General features: G+C 48.1%; 2 protein-coding genes across 2 annotated transcripts in view; one reads left to right on the forward strand and one right to left on the reverse strand.

Annotated features, from left to right (window-relative positions):
- LOC134409348 (centrin-2-like) overlaps window positions 1–16,199 on the reverse strand; it is a 40,450-nt gene that overhangs the window by 12,265 nt on the left and 11,986 nt on the right. The window lies entirely within an intron of this gene.
- Window positions 12,732–16,199, forward strand: part of ZNF185 (zinc finger protein 185 with LIM domain) — a 76,698-nt gene continuing 73,230 nt past the window's right edge. The window contains exon 1 of the mRNA XM_063142061.1: window positions 12,732–12,801. The gene's annotated coding sequence lies outside the window, so the exon portion shown is untranslated. The remainder of the gene's footprint in view (window positions 12,802–16,199) is intronic.

Consider the following 16,199-nt stretch of genomic DNA (forward strand, 5'->3'; position numbering starts at 1 on the left):
CTGGCTGACTGAGACCCAAAAGTCCATCTAGTTCAGCGTCTTACTTCCATAGCAGTCAGCCCCATATCTCTAGGAAGCCTGCCAGTAAAGCATGAAAGCAGCAGCCGTCTGTTTCCCTCCAGGTGTTGTAACTCAAGTGTACATTACTGCTAACCATGGAGGTTCTGCCACAGCTGTTCATGACAAACCTATCCATAAACTTGTCTCGCTTTGAAAACCATCTGAACCAGTGGTCTTCTGTATCTTGTGGCAGTGAGTTCCATACATTCCATCAGGGATATTGAACCTCAGGCCTGCTGGGAAATCCAGACCCCTTTCCGGCTTCTTGAGATGACTGCACCTGCTTCCCCACTGGGTTCCAACCATTTTTCCCACCTGCTGATCATTTGGTAGGTTGAAATATGCTGGCTGGGGAACACTGGGAGTTTCCTGTCTAAACATGCATACGTTTGCACCCTGAATCTGTATTAGATCACTTGTAAAGCAACACGGAAGCAAAAGAGCTGACAACGTAGAACAGTTTCAGAAGTGAGCCTTAATCTGCCTTCGTGGCATCTCAGATGTTTTATGTGAACATCAGATCCTTCCTAAACTGAATGGAATGGGCATTACAATCCCAGTGTAGGCTCTGCATTCTTATAACATACCCCTCTCTCTTCCTCTCCCAGCCTAGCCTACTTTACAGGGTTGTTGTGAACATAAAATGGGTATCACATACTTGACACCATTCTGAGCTCCTTGGAGGAGGGAAAGGCTAAACATGAAATAAATCTCTGGGGAACTTCACCAATTGGATTTCTGCACATTGGACAGCTTTTAAAGCCCTAAACGGTTTTGGGCCAGGTTATTTGAAGGAACGCTTCCTCCCATATGTACCTGCCTAGACCTTAAGATCATCCACAGGGGCCCTTCTCCATGAGCCCCTGCCAAAGGAAGTGAGGCAGGTGGCTACTAGGAGGAGGGCCTTCTCTGCTGTGGCACCCTGGCTGTGGAATGAGCTCCCCAGAGAGGTCCGCCTGGCGCCTACACTGTACTCCTTTCGTCACCAGCTGAAGACCTTTTTATTCTCTCAGTATTTTAACACTTAATTTTAACTTAAATTTAAAATTTACTGTTCTAATTCTGTATTTTAATCTTGTATCAATTTCTGCTGCGTGGCTTTATCCTGGTTGTGCTTTTGATACTGTATTTTGTATTTGTGTTTTTAGACTGTTGGTTGTTTTATTATGGTTTTAATTTTTGTGAACCGCCCAGAGAGCTTCGGCTATTGGGCGGTATAAAAAAAATGTAATAAATAAATAATAAATAAATAAAGTCACAGGAGCCCTGTCAGGAAATTATAAGTGAATGTCTGGGGTTAAGAAATGAAGTCATGTCTCTTGAAAGCAGCAGACATCTACATCAAAACCATAAGAGTGCAATCCTATGCGTGTTTAGACAGAAGGGTGTCCTACACTTCTCTCTAAGGATGGATGAGGCATCCTGGGCGTTGTAGGACTTTTTTCTGTCTAAACATGCATAGGATTGCGCCCTAAATCTGTGTTACATCACTTGTAGAACAGTTCAGAGGCAAAAGAGCTGACAACTCTTAAGATGTGAGCCTTAATTTGCCTTTAGGCCTGTCCTAAATTGAATGGAAAGGGCATTATACCCAGCATAGGTCCTGCATGCTCCTAAAAGACCTGTCTGAGATGAGATGTGCTTTATGCTTCCTATGCACAAAGGCCCTTAGCAAAATAACTCACAATCTTTTGGGGCTGCAATATTGAGTTCTGCCTCTAGATGGAGCTCACCAGCCACAAGTGCTTTGCGGATCCCGGTCAGAAACATCCGGACAGGTTAACTCAGTGGTTCCCAAACCTTTTCAGCTAACCGCCCCCTTGGTTCCACAAACTCATGCCCAGTGCCCCCTACCCTACACTATAAAAAACATTATTCAGCATAGCGGTTTTCAATGACCCACTAAGGAAGATAATAACAATAAAATTCAAAACAGTAACAATTAATTGAATATTTATTCAAAATCCAAAGCACCCGCTGCAGGCTTGCCGAGGGAGGGAGGGAAAAGAGACCAAACGCCTCTGTTTTGCAGCCGGCATGGCAGGGCAGACCAAGCAGGGGGTGTCTCTTCATTAGCGTTTTGGTGCTTTTGAAACATTTCAATTCACCATTAAAAGGACTCTTCTTAAACGGTATTAATACAAGTGTGGGTTCTTCCCCTATATGGCTTGGGATCAAACTACTTTCTTCCATAAAAATGTCCCTGGGTTTTAAGACCTTCTGGAGATGCACTACTTGAAAAATACCACCTCAAGCGCCCCCCTTGCTGCCCCCTTGCCTCTTAATGCCCCCCTATGCAATCCCACCGCCCACAAGGGGGCAGTACCGCCCACTTTGGGAACCACTGGGTTAACTGTTCCTGGAGTCAAAGCTTCCTGGGCTCAAGATGATACCACAGTTCAGTGTCGTGTGGAACATGTCCACTTTTGCACATTGTGCCCTTGAATGCGTAAGGCTGCAGCCACTGGTTGCTCTTGCTTTGCTGCCACCCCTTGCAGTGACATAGGTGTGAAATTGTGCTGCTCTATGCCGCCCTGGGAATGCAATCCTGCACTCCACTTCTGTCAGAGGGTGGGGAGGGAGGTGTGTGTGTGTGTGTGTGTGTGTGTTTAGTAACATGCTATTCTGCATTCTTGGAGAGAATGGAGAACCCAGTAGTAATGAGTGATCCGTTTCCTTCACCCAAGCCATACACCGCAGCACCCTCTTGTGTCCAAAACTGTTTCCTGCAGGCTCCTTCCTTCCCCCAGGCTCCATCCTTGCCCTGCAGAGGCAGGGAAGGGTTGTCGGCTTTTTGAGCCTACAGGCAGGGCCGGTACCAAAGGTAGGCATGGTCGGGCACCTGCCGAGGGTCCACACTCTAGCAGGGGTCCACTGACAAAGCCCCCTGGACTAGTTCCTCCTCTTCATGATTGCAGTTGCCGAGAATTGAACCTGAGACTTTTTGCATGCAAAACAGTGCTCTGCCATTGAGATACCACCATGGAATGACTGCTGGACACATCAAACCCTCCCCGTTTAGGGTGAACACGCAGCCCCTATTTTTAGGAACTTGGTAAATCCCGGTCTTTATTTTGTCCCTATTTTTGTCTTGCATGGATGTCCGATGCCTTGTTAAGATGCTCTTAGGGTCAGTTGCTGGAATTGTCACAATCAGGGCTCTGCTTCTTCCCCAGCATTTTGGGAAGTTGAATTTCTGAGAAGGGGGTCAGCCAAGTTCCGGTTCTAGCGCGCGCGCCTATGAAAGCATGCGTGCGGAAGAGTGCTATCATGTCTCCCCTCAATCTTCTCTTCTCCAGGCTAAACATGCCCAGTTCTTTCAGTCTCTCCTCTTAGGGCTTTGTTTCCAGACCCCTGATCACCCTGGCTGTCCTCCTCTGAACATGCTGTTTTCTCTCTCGGGCCTGCTCTTGTTGCCTCTGCAGCCTGGGACGGGGCATAGGGACGGCAGCCCACAGCTGCAGCCCTACTGCTCCCAGCCTGACTGTATTCATATCCAATTGGGCTGGCCGCCTCCACATCCTGCTCTCCACAGTAGGACATTGGTATTCCGCTGGTGTGTCAGGACTAGTGATGGGGAAGAAATTTCTTTCTTTCGTGTTTTGATGCAGACAGGCTGGAGGGGGTTCAGAGGAGGGCAACCAGGATGATCAGGGGTCTGGAAACAAAGCCCTATGAGGAGAGACTGAAAGAACTGGGCATGTTTAGCCTGGAGAAGACAAGACTGAGGGGAGACATGATAGCACTCTTCAAATACTTGAAAGGTTGTCACACAGAGGAGGGCCAGGATCTCTTCTCGATCCTCCCAGAGTGCAGGACACAGAATAACAGGCTCAAGTTAAAAGAAGCCAGATTCCAGCTGGACATCAGGAAAAACTTCCTGACTGTTAGAGCAGTACAACAATGGGACCAGTTACCAGGGGCTCTTCCACATGTCGTTCTCGGGGTGATTCCATCCGCCCCCAGTGCACCCCGGGAACGAGCGTGTAACTTGTCTGGTGAAGAGACGAAGAAGACACGTCCTCGCCGCCGCCGCCGCCACCGCCACCCAGCTTCCTCCGCGCCGGACGGGACGAATAGCTCCCATCCGGTGCGGAGGAAGCTGGGTGGTGGCAGCGGCGGCGGCGGCGAGGACGTGTCTTCCTCGTCTCTTCACCAGGCAAGTTACACGCTCGTTCTCGGGGTGCACTGGGGGCGGATGGAAGCGCCCCGAGAACGACGTGTGGAAGAGCCCCTAGTCAGGAGGCAACCAGCTGGGCATGTACATGGATACAGAACCTCATTGTTATTATTTTTAGAAGTCAATATGTTATCCTTTTTGAAACAAAACAAATAACCATCTGTAGTGCATCCACTGTATAGAATCATAGAATAGTAGAGTTGGAAGGGGCCTCTTAGGCCATCGAGTCCACCCCCCTGCTAAGTGCAGGAATCCGCCCTAAAGCATTCCCGACCGATGCTTGTCCAGCTGCCTCTTGAAGGCCTCTAGTGTAGGAGAGTCCACAACCTCCCTAGGTAACTGGTTCCATTGTTGTACTGTATAGATTTAAACATTTAAAACGTATAGATAAAAAATGTCTAAAAATACACCTTATCCTTTTCTACAGCAAAACAGCGCTTCTTCCCAAGTTTTCCATGCGAAACTACACATGCTCAGAGTATTTCTTTAAATAAATAAGGGTTTGATACACCGTTTTTGTTGTCGTTGTTTGCTATAGCATGTCAGGAATGTCAAAAGCATCACAAAGTGTGGAATGACCGAAGGGGAGAAAGCGGAGGTTAATTAGGTATATGCTTCTCAATTGAAGTAATACATATTGGATTGGTGTGTGTGTGTGTGTGTGTGTGTTAGACCATTAAGTCCACGGTCTAAAATGGCATTGCTGCTAGGGTGACCATATGAAAAGGAGGACAGGGCTCCTGTATCTTTAACAGTGGCATAGAAAAGGGAATTTCAGCAGGTGTCATTTGTATATATGGAGAACCTGGTGAAGTTCCCTCTTCATCACACCAGTTAAAGCTGCCCTCTTTTAAATCTGGTCACTCTAGTATAGCTCCTGCACCTTTAACTGTTGCGATGAAGAGGGAATTTCACCAGGTTCTCCGTATATATACACAGGACACCTGCTGAAATTCCCTTTTCTGTGCCACTGTTAAAGATACAGCAGCCCTGTCCTCCTTTTCATGTGGTCACCCTATGCACCACTAAATGGAGCAGGCATCCCTATAATTTCATGAAGTAGCGCAAGCCTTTGCAGAGCTCACAGCCTTTCTGTGTCTCTTGTTACCTTTTCCCAAAGAACTGGATTGGTATAAAAGTGCAGTTCTTGAAGTCTTCTTGCTGGTTTCCTGGCTTCCCTAGCTGCTAGGAAGCAGTTGCTCCCTGCAGTTCCTTGTCCGGGTCTGTTGAAATCAATCTCTGCCATTCTGGCACCACTCAGTGAGGAGTGCCGTCCGTCATGTGGGCTGGGGTTTATAGACCTAGGTTAGAGCACCTTGTTTTAGCGGTGACGCCACCATCCATTGCAGGCACAGAAAGGGAGCCTCTTAATCCATTTCTGCCCCTGCCTCGCCCATAATCTATTTCTGTCATAACCTGTTGGCTTGGAAAAGAGAGTTGCGCTAACCTTCGACTGCAACTCGGTGATCCACAGGTGAACAGGTGTGCCTATCCTGTGCTCATTTCTAGATTTTGCCATTTGGAGACAGCGAAGGGCCAACATGATGGGCACGGGCACGGACGTGCCTACGGAGTTCTCTGCCTCTCCTGATTTCAATTTTATGCCTTAAGCGTTTATTTAATTAAACACACATTTCACTAGGAGTCTGGCTTACTGCAAGGCAGGGTTTTGCCCTCTTTATCGAGGTGTAAAAGAGTGGCTTTGTGTTTTGGAGCTCAGATCCTGTCCCTGCTTCGTACTTAGGTCCTTGGGCGAGTTACTTTTCTTTTAGCCTTGCTAGTTAGCTCTCCGAGAGATGAGTGTTCTGTCACTGCTCCTATTTCTAAGCCACTCTGGGAGCCCTTTAATTCTGATAACCAACAAGACTCTGTTGTGTTAACTAGTTATGTGACCCCTGAGAGGGCAGTACCCAGCATCTTAGAGGGAGGAGTGGTGTTCAGCTGCCTGCAATTGAGCAATAACAGGTCAGTGATGAGGCAGCCCCCCTCCCCAAAGCAAGGGAGGTGGCAGTGGTGTGTTGCATTGGCAAAGGCTGCACTACAATTGTGATGGGAACAGAAAGAAATCCTACAAAGCAGCACTTTTTGAAGTGGGGTGCACACCTGGGCAAAATGAGAGTGGCAATCATTTGAAAGAACCATCTGGGTTCGAAAGATCATAAAATCATAGAATCATAGAATAGCAGAGTTGGAAGGGGCCTACAAGGCCATCGAGTCCAACCCCCTGCTCAATGCAGGAATCCACCCTAAAGCATCCCTGACAGATGGTTGTCCAGCTGCCTCTTGAAGGCCTCTAATGTGGGAGAGCCCACTACCTCCCTAGGTCATTCATTCCATTGTCTTACTGCTCTAACAGTCAGGAAGTTTTTCCTGATGTCCAGCTGAAATCTGGCTTCCTTTAACTTGAGCCCGTTATTCCGTGTCCTGCACTCTGGGAGGATGGAGAAGAGATCCTGGTCCACCTCTGTGTGACAACCTTTTAAGTGTTTGAAGAGTGCTATCATGTCTCCCCTCAATCTTCTGGCATCAGTAACTGTGGGGAAAGGTACTATAGGCATCACTGATCCTGTGCACGCTTGCCCCCAAGTAACCCCAAAGGCGGCCAAGACATCTGGAGGACCACAACTCCCATTGGCTGTGCTGACCGGAGTTGTAGGCCAAAACATATGGAAGAATGTCAGTTGCTCAACCCTACGGGGTGGGTTGGTGGAGATAATAACAGTGAACTAATGATGTTGTTAGACTAAAATTCTGATCATCAGAACATTGGGTGTTCTGGCTGGGGTTGCTGGGAGCTGGAGTCCAACTACATCTAGAGAGCCATTGTTTTTTCAACCCTGCAGTAAACCTTGAGGTTCCATGCAGGGAAGACAGCTGGGGCCTGATGGACAGGAAGGATTTGGGGACTTTATATGGTAAGGAATTCCATTCAGTCTTCTCCCATGAGTCAGAGCCATGGCCTAAAGCTGTTCTGTGGGCACACCCGGGTGTCGAAAGGGCACAGCTGAGCCTTGCCTTTTGTTGAAGAAGAATGTGCACTACCTCTGTCCTGGTGAGAATTGGCACAAAGTAGCACAATTGCTCCTTTGTCCCCTCCATGAAGAAGAAAAACGCAAGGTGTGGGGACTGATGTGCGAGTCTCACAACAGGATGACGTTTCTGCGCATCCAGGGGGTGCTGTCTTTGGCGCGGATTTGTGTGGCCAAAATGGCCACGTCCAACTGGCACATGTCTGCACAGGCACAAGGGCGGTGGCAGCGGCAAGGAGAGATGCAGCAAGAGCTATTGGAGCATGTGGGTCAACATATGAACATGAGAGGACCCGACTGGGATCCAGCATTGTGATCTCACAGTGACCAACCAGATGTCTAGGACATGAATGCAACGGCGGCCTCCTGCATGTGTTCCTCAGTGGCCATTAGTGAAGGTTGGTGGCTCTGGATATCTTATGGGGCCAGGAAAAGTTCTAGAGAGATATTTCTCATTTATTTATTTTATTTACAATATTTATATATGGCTCTCCATTGAAAATTTCGGAGCGGTGTACAAGATAAAAAGAAAATAAAAACAGAATAAAACACTTAAAACAGATCTTAAAAGGAGCAAATACAGTGACTCATGGCTGGACATTAAGGAAAGGCTTCCTGGAATAAAGATGTTTTCAGGAGGCGCCGAAAGGAGCACAAAGTTGGCACCTGCCTGACTTCCAGAGGCAGGGAATTCCACAGGAGGGGGGCCACCACGCTGAAGGCTCTTCCCCTGGTGGACTCCAATCGGAGGATGGATCGATGTGGAACCACCAGGAGCAGACCCTCGGATGACCCCAGTGACCTGGCAGGTTGGTAGAGGAGAAGGCGCTCTCTCAGGTATCCTGGAGCTGATCTACACGTTGTACTAAAGGCACTTGCGTGCGCCTCCAGTGCGCCCCCAAAACGATTGTGTAGATCCTGCAGAAGAGACAGAGGAAGAGGCGGAGGAGGAGGAGGAGGCTGTGGCGGCCCCGCATCACCCCTTGCGAGGTAGAACGGCTCTGAGCGATTGACATCTTTGGGGCCTAGAGTGTCCTTGCCACCGCCGCCGACCTCCCCGCCGGCCTCCTGCTGCCCACGAAAGAGCCAGCCGGGGCGGAGAGCTCGGCAGAAGAAGCCGCCGTCCCGCCTTCTTCTGCCCCGGGTGGCTCTTTCGGCGGCAGCAGGAGGCCGGCGAGGAGGGCGGCGGCGATGGCAAGGATGCTCTAGGCCCCAACGATGTCAATCACTCAGAGCCGTTCCTCCTCACGAGGGGCGATGCGGGGCCGCCGCCGCTGCCTCCTCCTCCGCCTCTTCCTCCGCCTCTTCCTCCGTCTCTTCTGCAGGATCTACACAATCGTTTGGGGGGCGCACTGGAGGCGCACGCAAGCGCCTTCAGTACGACGTGTAGATGCCCTCCTGGTCTCAAGTTGTTTAGGGCTTTGTATACAAGTACAAGAACCTTAAACCTGGCCCGGTAGCGAATAGGCAGCCTCTAATACTGGGCGTAGCACATAGCCATCTGGACTAGTAGCCCTTGATAGCCTATTTCCGTATTTCCAGACTAGGTGTCTGTGCAATAGAGTGGCAAACAGGAATAGCGAAGCGATGTGCGAGCCGGAGGGGACGGAGAAAATTGGCCTGGCTTCTCACAAGCATCATGGATTTGACGCCACCTTTGGCAAGAGGGCTGTTGCATTCTCTCCGCCACTTGCAGCTAAGGAGGAGAGAAGCTCAAGGTGGAGAGAGACTCATGAAAAACCAGTTTGATTTCCTTTCATCAAATGGGTGGTTTGACTTCCACACCCAACTTCTTGACTTTTGGCAGTGTTCGCTGAATTTAAGAGAATGGAGGGAAGCTGTCTGGATACTGCCTGGTGGGGGATTTGACTGTTACAGAACACAGCGGGACACCCAATTAATTCTCAAGGTTCTTAAATATAGAGCTGTCGAAAAGAGATTACTCTTCTTCTTCTTCTTCTTCTTCTCGTCTGACGCATGCATCGCCTGTGAGATTTGCTGCCATAAACGGTACACGGAGCGTGATCAAAGTACTGCAGTGCTCGTAGCAGTAAGAAAGTTTGCAGATGTCTATTGATATCCAGGTTATTGATCGTTCACAGGACAATCAAATCCTGAAAACAAATATTTGATTCCTTATTTATTTATTTTATTTATTTATTACACTTATATACCGCCCCCATAGCCAGAGCTCTCTGGGCAGTTTACAGAAACTCTGAAATTGAGATAAAAACAAGTATACAAAATTTAAAATTTTAAAAACACAGAGCATACACACATAAAGCATTAAAAACCGTAAAAAAAAAAACACCTAAACATGCGGGTGATTAAGATGTACTGCCATATGCCTGGGCAAAGAGGAAAGTCTTAACCTGGCGCCGGAAAGATAGCAGCGTTGGCGTCAGGCGAGCCTCGTCAGAGAGATTGTTCCATAGTCTGGGGACCACCACCAAAAAGGCCCTGTCCCTCGTTGCTAGACTCCGAGCCTCTCTCGGAGTAGGCAACCGGAGGAGGACCTTAGATGTTGAACGTAGCGACCGGGTATATTCACATTGGGAGAGGCGTTCCGTCAGGTATTGTGGTCCCAAGCCGTGTAATTCCTTACAATTGGGCGGAGGAGAAAGAAGCTCAAAAACGCAAGACCTACTAAGAGTACATTTTTCATTAGTTAAACTTGTAAACATGCAGGATCCTTCACACAAGGCAAGGGAGAATGCCTCTTAGCGATGCCTCTACATTGGGGCGGGCTGTGTACAGCCCTCAACCTGATTCCAATAGACCTTTGCAGGTGATCAGAAGAGAGAGAGAGAGAGAGAGAGAGAGAGAGAGAGAGAGAGAGAGAGAGAGAGAGAGAGAGAGAAGGGTGTAGCAGAACGAGAGAAAGGGATCCCACCAACTTTGGCCCCTGGTCCTGCCAACCACTGCAGCTCCCAAGAAATTATCTGTAAATGAATGTGACCTTCGACGTGGGGCGGTGGCAGGGGTGAGAGAATCTGCCCCCTCCTGCTGTACATTGAAAACATCCAGCCCACCATATTTGTGGCTCACCAAACCACATGGTGCCCACTACCGATATTGCTGTGGCCTGCCATGTGGTTGATGGCTCACCTCTACCCTATCTGAGTCTCTTCTCCAAGAACTTTCTCCAAGGAAGTATGGCGACATGGAAGAGGGTTTTTTTGCTGGTGGCCCCCTAGGATTGTGGCATGCTCTTGTGGCAAGAATACTAACAATAACAACCACTAATTAATACGGTTGTTATTGTTGTACTTTGATGTAGTGTGCACCGAAACAAACTTTTGGGAGCTTCTTTGTGTAAGAAACGATATGGGGTGGTGGTGATATGAAAATGAGCAGAAGATCCACCCTGCTGCATTAGACATTCTTATGAGCACAGCGCCCTGCCAGAAGATTCCAGGGCACTCACAAGTTGGGTGTACAAAGCAAGAGGCCACCCCCAATGATGCCACCCATGATCTCAGCTCCCTTGAGGGTTCCATTCAGCTATCAATATTAATACCTGTTACAACACCTGATAGATGGAGAAATGTCCCCCCCCACCCACCCCCATAGGTTGACTTATTCGTGTGTTGGGAAGCTAGAATCATCACAATTCCTTCTATTTCTGATGTTCAGGCGGTGAGTGCCGTTCCTTTTCTAGCTAAAATGGTCCCATCGATACCGAACAGTCAAGTATCAGCAGGGCTGGGGGAGGTTTGGGATTTCAAAAGTATATGTGTGTGTGAAATAATAATAATAATAATAATAATAATAATAATAATAATAATAATAATAATTTTTAAAAAAGTAGCAGAGGTGGGGATGATGACAATCCAATGTGGACTAAGCATGCTTCCTTGCCAAAGAATGACTGACTTGTATGTGGGGTGGGTGGGTGGGGGCATACTACACTGCAACATTTTATTGCAGGTCCCATTTGTATAATTTCAAATGCAGGCATCTGTGGGTTGTACTATATTCTTGACCCTTGGCATGGTGGAAACAGGCAAAAGCCGCATGCAGATCCATAAGAGGGGGGTGTTTGACTCCCATCATCCATATCCAAAAAGGACAATGGTTGGGCATACTGGGAGCTGTAGTTGAATAACATCTGGAGGGGCACAGCGAGGGGCAATTGGGGTTGGGAGAAGCTTACAAATGGCCCTGATCCCTTATGTCCCCTGCTCTTTGTAGGCCTACCCACTCGGAATCTTAGGCTGCCCTCCTATTCATGCTTACCTGTGAGTAAATTTGGGCAGCCTTTCAAATAGAGCACTGTCCTCTGTAGAAGGCCTCTATTTGAAAGGCTGCCAGAGGACCGCCCCCTATTTGAAGGTGTCCTCTCATTTGAAGGACTGTCTACTTCCGATGTAAAGATAAAGAGCTGGAAGAACTTTTGCCCATTGAACCCTTAGCACCTGGACAACGGACTGAACAGGTGGGCACACAGGTGAGCTGGCCAACATTTTCTGCACTAGGCTGTGATGCCATGCATTTTACAAGAATTATTTCTAAATTAGCCGATGCAAATTTTATGGCAGGAGCCATACTTCAGTGTGACGGAGCCCCTGCTTTTGCGTGCAGAAAGCCCCGGGTTCATGTCTGGCTTTCCCAGTTGGGGAAAGGAAAGGATCCTGCCTGAAACCCTGGCCAGCCGCTGCTGCCGGTCTGTGTCGACAATACTGGGCACAATGGTCTGATTCCATATACGGCAGCTTCCTCTGCCAATCCCTGTCCTCTTTCACCCTCCTTTTCAATAACGCTCTGCTTCTTCTTCTTTTGGCCATGCAGTGGCCACCGCAGAGTAAATCCTACTGGTCTCAACAAGTCATCAGGGCTCAGTAGACATGCTTAGGATCCCATGGTTAAGCAACCTTTTGGCCCAGCAAAATTATCCTGGCGTGCCCAGAAAGCTCTCGTGTGAGCATCCCCTTGCTGGGTGCTGTACATCTGTAGGCCTTGGTCATCTCAGCTGTTGAGTGAACCTGTTGCACTTGGGGCCGTAGGGTGTCCCTGCGATTCCATGTCTGTCCCTGGGATTTCTTTCGCATCCTTGGGTGCCAAGCCTGAGCCCAGTTGGAATCCAGCGAAAGCAAAACCGCCGTGACTCGGTTTCCAATCCCAGGACGCCTTCAGCGACACAGGGCAGAGAATGCGAAGAATGTACCAAGGGAGAGGCACCTACTTGCTGAAGTACACGGCGGCGGGGGGAGAAGTAGGGGGAGATTCTTTCTGCCTCTCTCTCTCTCTCTCTCTCTCTCTCTCTCTCTGTCTTGGATGGAGAAACCTGTTTGATCCCCTGAAGGGCAAAAACACACACCCACGTTGTCATCGCCCTCCCATAACAAGGCTGGGCCATCTTGGCAAAGGGAAACTCAGGCTGGGACACAGATCCTGCCTTGCTCACACGCCGCACGGCTGAACGCAAAGGACTAGTGCAGAAACACAGGCTGCCCGCTCCCGGCCACACAGCTGTGCATCCTGTTAAACGCTCGGGGACATCTTTGGAGAAGGACGTCGGGGCTGAGACGAGTAAGTGCCACAGCACGGGTTCGAAATAGGCAACCTTGTCCTTTGTACTCTCCTCCTTCTTTCTATTCTTTGAGGAGACAGGCCTTTCTCTGGGAACCTTGGCGAAAACGGCCTGCCTTTGTGTCAACCAACCCAAGGGCATGTGGAAAGCTCCTTTCCAGATGCATCTCACATCTCTGGAGGGGTCAGGGCATGGATCCGGAAGGCACGGCCTGGCGTGGATCTTTGGGTCTGGATTTGGCTGTTGCCAGCATGACCCCTTGCTCTGTGATGAGACTGCCACTTTTATTCCGATGGGAAATTATTAATGCTAATACTAATTCATCCAGTTCGTTTTTATTGTTTGTAACTCTAGGACTTAGAGTGTAGGGCGTCACAATATGGGAGAGAAAATATCCAGTACGTTACAAAAGTAAAAAGGGACACATCAAAGATAGATCAAAGAAAATGGCTCATTATTTGGACCTAACAAATTTAAATAAATGATAAAATTCTATAATACTAATCTCCAGCTTAGGGTCTGTTAACCAAGCCAAGAATAAAGTATATGAGGCTAAAATTAATAAATTAAAACAATGAAGTTTCTCCAGTGCAAACTTTAACATCTGCCTTATTAAATCTGGTATGAATTTTGGGAAAGTAGCAACTTCTTCTTCTTCTTCTTCTTCTTCTTCTTCTTCTTCTTCTTCTTCTTCTTCTTCTTCTTCTTCTTCTTCTTCTTCTTCTCCTCCTCCTCCTCCTCCTCCTCCTCCTCCTCCTCCTCCTCCTCTAGCAGGCTGGTGCAATAATGGGAAGTATTGTTGTTGTTTTTAGACAATGCTTTCCCTAGGTGCTCAAGATGTTCTGTATACATTTTCTATTATCTCAGTAAAATGTACAACAACCTTGCAAGGTAGGCAAAGGCTGGAAAAGAGGTGGGACTTGTACCAGGGACGCCACAACTCATTTGCTTAAATGAGGGGTGGAGAATGTATGGCCCGCTGGAGGATGTTGGACTACAACTCCCATCAACTCCAGCTGGCATGGTCAGGAGCAATGGGAGTTTAGTAGGTTGCAAGTTCCCCCAAGCCGTCTTAAATGCTACACTTCTTCGAGTCTGTGCTTTGTCCTTTTAAACGTCTGCCTGTCAGGCAGCCCACTGCTGGCTGGTGAATGCTGTAAGTTGCAGGATGTCCTTCTGTCTAAACATGCATAGGATTGCGACCTTAAGATTTTAATCTAGATGTCTGCCAGATGTTGGCTGCTTCAAAGAGACATCCCTTCATCTCTTAACCCCAGACATTCACTTATAATTGCTTGACGGGGCTCCTACGACTTTAAAAGCTGTGCAACAGGCAGAAATCCAACAGGTGAAGCTTCCTCATTACATTTTTATCCTTCCCTCCTCCAAGGAGCTCAGAGTGCTGTGGTGTATGTGATTCTTCCCCCATGCCTGTTTTTTGTTCAAACAACCCTGCAAGGTTGGGAGAGAAAGAGAGGCGGGTGTGTTTGACTGACCCAAGGCCCCCTAGTGAACTTCACAGTGGGCCAATGCTTTGAGCATGGATCTCCCTCAGTCCTCATCTAATGCTATAACCACTACACCTCAACATGTGGGTGCGGTGATCGGGAAAGGCAGGCATGTCAGGTTTCTGCCCACTGTGCAGCTAGCAGTAAACAGTGACAAACGTGACTTCAGAACATCGAAGTGCTTAATATGTGTATTTTTAACAGCTCTGTTGTTGTGGAAGTCAATGGAACAAGAGCCAGTCTGTTGTAAGGTGTTGCTCGGGTGGGGTTAGTGCTAGGGTGACCATATGAAAAGGAGGACAGGGCTCCTGTATCTTTAACAGTTGTATTGAAAAGGGAATTTCAGCAGGTGTCATTTGTATGCATGCAGCACCTGGGGAAATTCCCTCTTCATCACAATGATTAAAGCTGCAGGAGTCCTGCCTTGTTTTGTATCTGGTCGCTCTAGTATAGCTACTGCAGCTTTAACTGTTGCAGTGAAGAGGGAATTTCACCAGGTGCTGCATATATTCAAATAACCCCTGCTGAAATTCCCTTTTCTATGCAACTATTAAGATACAGGAGCCCTGTCCTCCTCTTCATATGGTCACCCTAGTTGGTGTTTACAGCATGCGCTGTGCCGACTGGCGTTTCCCCCACCAGGTTATTTTTGCTGAGTTCCTGCCCCAATTAGAATGAAGTGAATGTTTGCATAAGGGAGGAGTTGGCAGCACAGGGCCTGCTCTGGAGTCCCTCCCAATTTCCCACCTGACCACAAATCCAGTTATTTCTCACTGTCCACACCCAGCCCTCTAACTGTCATCATGGCAAAACAGCACGGATACTCATCTGATAGCATCATCGCCCAGCAGGGGTGGCACAGAACAAGGAAGTTGCCTTCATTTAGGGCACCTTCTGCACCCCACTGGCTGATCTGGAGTAGGGTGATCCTACGGAAAGGAGGACAGGGCTCTTCATCACAACAGTTAAAGCTAGGGTGACCCTATGAAAAGGAGGACAGGGCTCCTGTGTCTTTAACAGTGGCATAGAAAAGGGAATTTCAGCAGATGTCATTTGTATATATGGAGAACCTGGTGAAATTCCTTCTTCATCACAACAGTTAAAGCTGCAGGAGCTATACTAGAGTGACCAGATTTAAAAGAGAGCAGGGCACCTGCAGCTTTAACTGTTGTAATAAAGAGGGCATTTCACCAGGTTCCCCATATATACAAATGACACCTGCTGAAATTTCCTTTTCAATACAACTGTTAGATACAGGAGCCCTGTCCTCCTTTTCATATGGTCACCCTAATTAAAGCTGTAGAAGCCCTGTTAGCATGGCCAGATAAAAAAGACGGCAGGGCTCCTGCAGCTTTAACTGTTCCGATGAAGAGGGAATGTCACCTGGTGCTGCATGCATACAAACAACACCTGCTGAAATCCTCTTTTCTATTCAACTGTTAAAGGTACAGGAGCCCTGTCCTCCTTTCCATGTGGTCACCCTAATCTGGGGGTCCTGATCCAGAGTTCGCCAGAAGGTTCCCCCTTCCCCACATCACCAGGTTCTTCCTGCTTCCCCACGTCTATCTCTGCTTAGTTTCCTGTCTTTCGCCCAACTTCTTCCCCATTCTCAAAGTTTGAAACATCTCGGGAGGCTTAGTTGCTGTCAGTAATGGCTTTACATTAAAATAGACTGGTATTTGGGGTATTTTGGCCCCTCCCCTTTTGTCCTTTAGCTCCACCCACCACTGGAAAGCACCCCCTGAGAGCTTTTCAGAAATTCAATTTGATCTTCAGACAGATAGAGGTTCAACACTAGGGTGACCATATGAAAAGGAGGACAGGGCTCCTGTATCTTTAACACTTGTATTCAAAAGAAAATTTTAGCAGGTGTCATTTGTATATATTTA

Source organism: Elgaria multicarinata, chromosome 15 (genome assembly GCF_023053635.1).
Source record: "Elgaria multicarinata webbii isolate HBS135686 ecotype San Diego chromosome 15, rElgMul1.1.pri, whole genome shotgun sequence".
Taxonomy (NCBI): Eukaryota; Metazoa; Chordata; class Lepidosauria; order Squamata; family Anguidae; genus Elgaria; species Elgaria multicarinata.